We start from the raw sequence: 6,454 nt of genomic DNA, 5'->3' as shown, positions 1-6,454 counted from the left end.
TGATTTGGCCATGACCATGTTCATGTCTGGGGTTCTGCTATTGCTTGCCGTTGCCTTCAAACAAATCTGGAGGGACAGGGATGCGGCAAGTCTTTCCTTTGTCTTTTGCTCCCTACGCAAGAGAAAGTCAGACAACTTCCCAACTGAGAAGGTAAGGTGGATTTCCTTCCAGTCCTTATCCTCCGTAGGCATTGCTAGAGATAAGGGTCTATACTCCTCGAGTTCAGGGCAAGGTTTGCCTGCCTCTATTGCCTTCATAACTGCCTTAAAACCTTTTGCAGCAAAGGGAAAGGCTAGGTTGGCTGGAGAAAGAAAGGTGGGGTGTTTCTTGCTAAGGGCTGACACCTTCGAGTTAGTGAAGCCCTTTTCTTTCAGGCTACTTGATAAAAGAGCCTGAGCTTTCTCATGGTCAAGAACTATGACCTCCTTTGGTTCTGTCTCCTCCTTGGGCGTTTGTTCCGCCCTCAAGCGGACGAAGCAGTCTGGGTAAGACTGAAAGCTGGGCCAGAAATCGACTTCCTCTATAAGGACAGCCCCCAGCTTTTCTGATATGAATATCTTCCCGTTGGTAATAGGCATGTATTCTGCATGGCTCCAAGGATTCACATCAGAGTAAGGTGGAAGATCTTTCACGTTGAGTCTCCTCTGAGACCCACGGGACGCGGCGAGATGGTCCATCCTTCTCTTCAGTTCAGCGTCCCTTTCTTCGTTCTGCTTACGAAGATTCTCCATCATTGCCATAAGACTGGCTAATGTCTTATTCATGTCACCTGATGGAAGAGCAGAAGATTTAGAGGGTAATGGTTCTGGGGCTGTAACCGACGAAACGGACTCCGATTCAACATCATCCTCATCATCTTCAGGAGCCAAGGTAGACTCCTCTTCTAGACCTTCCGCTAGAAGGTCTTTCTCGGTGTCCTCAGACACCTCCGACATCCTCTCATCTAGGTGGATGTCCTTCATCGCGTCCGAGACTTCCGTGTCTACGGTAATAGAAACGCACGGGATCTCAGGTCGAGGCTGGGGTATGACAGCTTCCACACCCACCTTAGGGAACAGCAAGGCCGCATCCGTTCACTCGGAAGGTAAGGTTCCGTGGCGTTCTTTTGAAAGCCACGAATCCATCTGCGCAGCTTACTTCATGCTGTATCCTTTGACTCCACTGTCTTGGGGTCATCAAAAGCCTCAGTAACCAAGGCCTTGCAAACATTCCAGTCCTGGGGGTCCCAGTACTTAAGAGGTCCCTTGGAGATGGAGCAGGGAGAATGAGCCCTGCACTCTTCATGGCCACAGAAGTCCTTGCTCCTCACGTTGCAAAAGACTCGAAGGCACTTGGGATGGTCCTCCTGTAAAGAGAGGAAAAATAAATGAGTATGCAGTAGTTTATCTCACCTGATAAACTATATAAAATATTATTATTAGTATTTTTACATATAGCTTAGGATAGACAAGCTAGAAAAGAATTAGGAAAGACACATACTTGTGTTTCCTGTCCAGCCAATTGTTGCGACCTGCCCCATAATTAAAACCTAGAGTTTTCCTATTCAGGAAACCCAATGGAAGGATTCTAATCTATAAGGATAGATAAGTGTAATAATGTGGGTAAATAGTAACTGATCATCTATCAGTATGTTGAAAGAAATCTTTTCTTTACATATATACTTGGTCTCAACAATAGACTCTGCAAGGATACACAGGGTATGTTGGAAAGTAACTACTGTATAATGTATACTATAGGTTTTTTGTCTGCAGTATGATCTATACTGCAAATATACTGGCCACTGTATAATCATATACTGTAGAACATGCCGGCTAGGCTAGCACCTGGCGGCACGATCCACGCCGGCTAGGGTAGTACCGGCGGCACGATCCAGCCGGCGTCTCGTCGGCTAGGGTAGTACCGGCGGCACTGGTACAGCCGGTGTCTCGCCGGCTGGGGTAGTGCCCAGCGGCACCCACCCGGCTGGCATCTGCCGGCTAGGTTAGTACCCGGCGGCACTAGCCGATAGAGAGAGAGAAAGCATGGAGTGAAGGTTACCTTATTAAATCTTTATTGACAATAAATAAGGATGTAAGTACTTAATCTTACTGCCTTCCTCCAGAATGAGGGTTCAAATGGAAGGGAGAATGTATCATGCAAGCTTCCATCCCAACACAAACCGTTGCCAGTCACTGCCGGTCACTGGTATGTAGATGGCAGTCCAAGAGAGGGCTGAAGAACACTCTATAGAATAGGGGTCCCCCACTGGCAGCCGGCCCAGCCGGCACAGCTTTTCCCGGAGCCTCGCGTCCATAAGGGAAGGCTGAGCGACTAAGTAGCTGCTTTGTAGGAGCCCTGGCCTGCCCCACAACCCGCTGGCAAGTGGTGAGATTGTAGGACGACGGCCAAAGGGTTGCGATGGCTAGGCCATCGCTAAAGGACAGTGGGGGTAGGAAAAAGGGTCCTGTATGAAGTGCGGGAAGAGGCGGCAGGGTTGCCGGTCCTACCACACCCCGAAGAAACTCTGTTTCAATATCGGGGCTCTCCTAGGCGGCAGGGTTGCCGGTCCTACCACACCCCGAAGAAACTCTGTTTCAATATCGGGGCTCTCCTAGGCGGCAGAAGAATATCTATTCTTCAACTTAGGGTCTGCCAATATAGTTAAGGGGATGGCAGCAGTCTTGCCACTCCCTCTCAACATAGAAGAAACAGGGTTTCAGTGCCGGCCCGATCCTAGGCGGCAGAAGAATGTCTATTCTTCAGCCTAGGGTCTGCGAGCACAGGACTAGTCTTCTAGACCGCAGGGAGAAGGTGGCGGCGTCATACAACCACTTCAAGTGCAGCCTAGGGAGGTCTAGCCTCCTATGCCGACAGCTCAGTACGGCAGGGAAATGACTATTCACCCTGCCGGCCGGCCGCCGGCAAAAGACTATATACTCTGAGGTTCTGACCAAAACCCAAAGCCTGCTATCTGCCGGCCAAGGGAAGAGAGAGAACGCTAGCCTAGTCAAGCCGGAATGTCTACTCGATGGCAAGACTAAGATTGGGTTGTAGCCCAAGGCTGTACTCAGAGGGAAGAAAGGATTACCCCTAAATCTCCACTGGAGAAGAGTATCGATTTATATGATAATTCTAGGAGATATCTATCTCCGCCTGAATAGATAAAACGATACACGAGGGTAAATCAGGAACATGTATGAAAGTATACTAAAGCCACTAGGCTAGTAGCCTAGTGGCAGGGGAGATTTGATTATCTTAATCGCCGAAACTCTCTCATATACAATCGCAGAAGAAGAGGAATATATGCAATCAATATATCTTACAAGTATAAATTGCCTAAATAGCTTCATATTTAATTGCTGTCACACCAGGAATGTCTATTATATCAAGCATGAAAGTAAACTAAAACGCATAGGGTAGGAAGCCTAGCGCGAGCAAGGTTTGGTTACCTAAATCGCCGAAACTATCAAAAATACAATCGGCATAATATAAATAACTTCCTAGCAATAAAGACTCAATAGCTTCATAAATATTCATGCTATTAAAACCGGGAAGTCGTTCAGGCTAACTAAATAACACGTGCGTTATGAACGACAGCGTCCATGGCGCCTCCGGTGAAGGCGAAGCTCCATCGCTTAATTTTAACCTAATTTCACTGTGAGGCAGGAGCTAAAATTTATACACTGTAAAGATCGAATACTCAACTTTCCAGAGGCAGAAGAGGCTGGAGATTGCATGATATCCAAAAAAAAAACCAAAGCGTAACGAGAGAGATAACGGAAAATCACCAAGCGAGACCGCTACACTTATAGGAATAGCGCGTGGGTTGACGTACAGCGCCATCTAGATACTCGTAGTAGTAAGGAAGGAAGGGTAACCTTAATATAGTTTCCCCTTCTAAATTTGCCACTTTCCTCCTCGAAGCGAAAACGCTATTCGGGGTGAAGATTACTATGTGTCGTATCAAGATATACGTCCCCTGATTTATGCAATGTCTTTAGGAGAAATCTTAAGGATATTCACGCCAGGAGTTAGAATTCTGGAGACCTAAAGGTAAATTCTCTGGGAATATCACTGAAGGGAGCTAATTATAGGAACCTTCCATCAGGACAATATGGCCTGAGCCCAAAAACTCTATACAATATATATGACAAATTTTTTGGACATTAATTTATGATGAGGCTCAGTCATGTAAAAATGACAGTATGATTAATAGATTTTAAGTATTATTGTAACGTGAAATTTTCACAATTTGTAAAGTATGAGATAGTTTGCCTTATTCTTTTCTGTCAGATTATTTTTATGAATATTTAGAGGTTTTGTTTCACTGCCGCACTTTAAAAATGATAAAGTGTTTAGCATGAATGATGTATGTAGTTAGTTTAAAATTATCTGTGTATATTACAAGTTATAGTTTATTACAACAGTGCCATGTAAATAGCTTTTTGTTAAATAAATGACACATGGAACAATGTTTTGAATATTATACGCTCTATTAGTGTAATTTCCATTTTTTGTTTTACTTCAGGAATGATGTTTAGAAAAAAATGCATGTTACCATAAATAAGATTTTAAGATTATAAGAATGCTTACATGCATGGATTCAATATTGAAGAAATTGTGAATTTGATGGTTTGTGTAATTCCTAGCTGACTCGCTAACTTTTTAAAATGAACTATCATTATTGGTCATAAATGGCCTTATATTAGGTTCCACTGTAATTTTCCAAGTATGAAGATGCCTGATGAGATGCGCAGTCTCGTTCCCGGACTTTTTATGATTCACGAGAAATTACTAGTTCAATTAAAAGACCTGTCTAATAACATTTAGACAATTTTCTTTTTAGCCTTGTAGTTCTTTGCACTCCAATTTTACATGAACACTTTGTGCCCTATTCAAAATTGGTTATCTTTATACTTTTATTTATCCGATTTACATTAAGGATGCTTCTATTCCTGAAGATATATGACAAAGTCGGTTATGTGATAAATAAAGTAAGTTTTGGGGCTTGTTATTTTTGCCGGTTAATATTTAAAAAGCCCAACTTGGCTTCCTCGAATTGCCGTATTTTCCTTCCCTGCACCTATCACCCACGCCCCCTGTTTCCAAAATAAGGAGAACCCGAGATGGAAACACATTTGCAGCCCCTAATAGTACATCTCAAGAAGTCATCCCTGCGGCCCAAATCGGACCTGTTAATATCTGGAGTGCACATAGACAACCGATTGGCAAACATCTTTCAAGCTAATTCAATATTGTCCCAGGAATGTTTACAAAACTAGAAAAAGGCAAGGGTCAAATTCCTGCAGTAGCAAGTTCATACAAAACGTATTTGACAGGATTGTCACAGTTATGACATTTGTCCCCTGTCCCGTGACACCTTTTGCGCTGTATTTTAAATATTTGAAAGGATAATACTAACAATGAGAGAATGGTTTTATAAGGCTTATGGAAAGGTTTTTATCATATGTATTTTATTGTCAGCAATTTTTTTCAATATATTATGGCAATTACTTTAGTTATACTGCAATATCATGTAAAACTGCAAAACCTTCTTTATTGCAATATTGTAATGCTTTTACACGTAATGAATAGCTGTTTGTAACAAAATCTACTATGAACACACTTTAAAACAAAAGAAAAGTTAATGGAGAAGGTCCTGGACAACATGGACCCAGCGAGGAGGACTTTGCTCTGCTTCATTGCGTGTGTTACTTCACGGAAGTTGTGCATCTGACTATATTGTTCAACTACCTCTCCAATTTAGGTGTGTGTCCTTTATTTCAATTGTCAAAATCTGGTCACCATGGGCAAAATTTTATTATGCATTTGGATAATTACATTATAATTTAAATGCAACAAAATACGAATATAATATGATATAATGATTGCAATTAGGTCGAGAACAGTGGCTCCTCAACATCCTAATCTCAACATTGATAATGTTTATTTCAATTGTATGATTCTTTTAAATTTTAGGAGTGATTCTTGACAGAAAATTTACTTTTGAGAAATATATTTGGTCTGTCTAACTCACTTGCATAAAAATGTGCTTATTGAGAAAGGCGTTCAAGATTTTTGGTTATCAACCTATTTTGAAGAAGTGTTTAAATTCTTTCATTTTGCCTTGTTTCGAGTATTGTCCTCCTGTCTGTCTTTAGCTACTGAATCTCATCTTGATTTGTTAGAAAGGAATTCAAGGCCTATCAAATTTCATATTCCTGATCTAGATATTAATCTCTTGCATCGTCTGTCGAGAATTTTTCTCCGACTTATTGAAAACTAATGATTCTAGGCCCGATGGAATGGGCCGATGATAAGACCTTGAAGAGATTTGCTTTCTAAAACAATTCAGGAGGTTCAATAAAATATGATCACAAAATTAAGTTTATTACAAAAATAATTATTTAAAAAACACTATAACAAGTCACGCAAAATGAGAGTTAGGTCTTCAACCTTACTGTACACGCAGTT

The sequence above is a fragment of the Palaemon carinicauda genome, chromosome 10, assembly GCF_036898095.1.
Source record: "Palaemon carinicauda isolate YSFRI2023 chromosome 10, ASM3689809v2, whole genome shotgun sequence".
In the NCBI taxonomy this organism is placed as follows: Eukaryota; Metazoa; Arthropoda; class Malacostraca; order Decapoda; family Palaemonidae; genus Palaemon; species Palaemon carinicauda.
Note: the sequence above shows the minus strand (reverse complement) of the source record.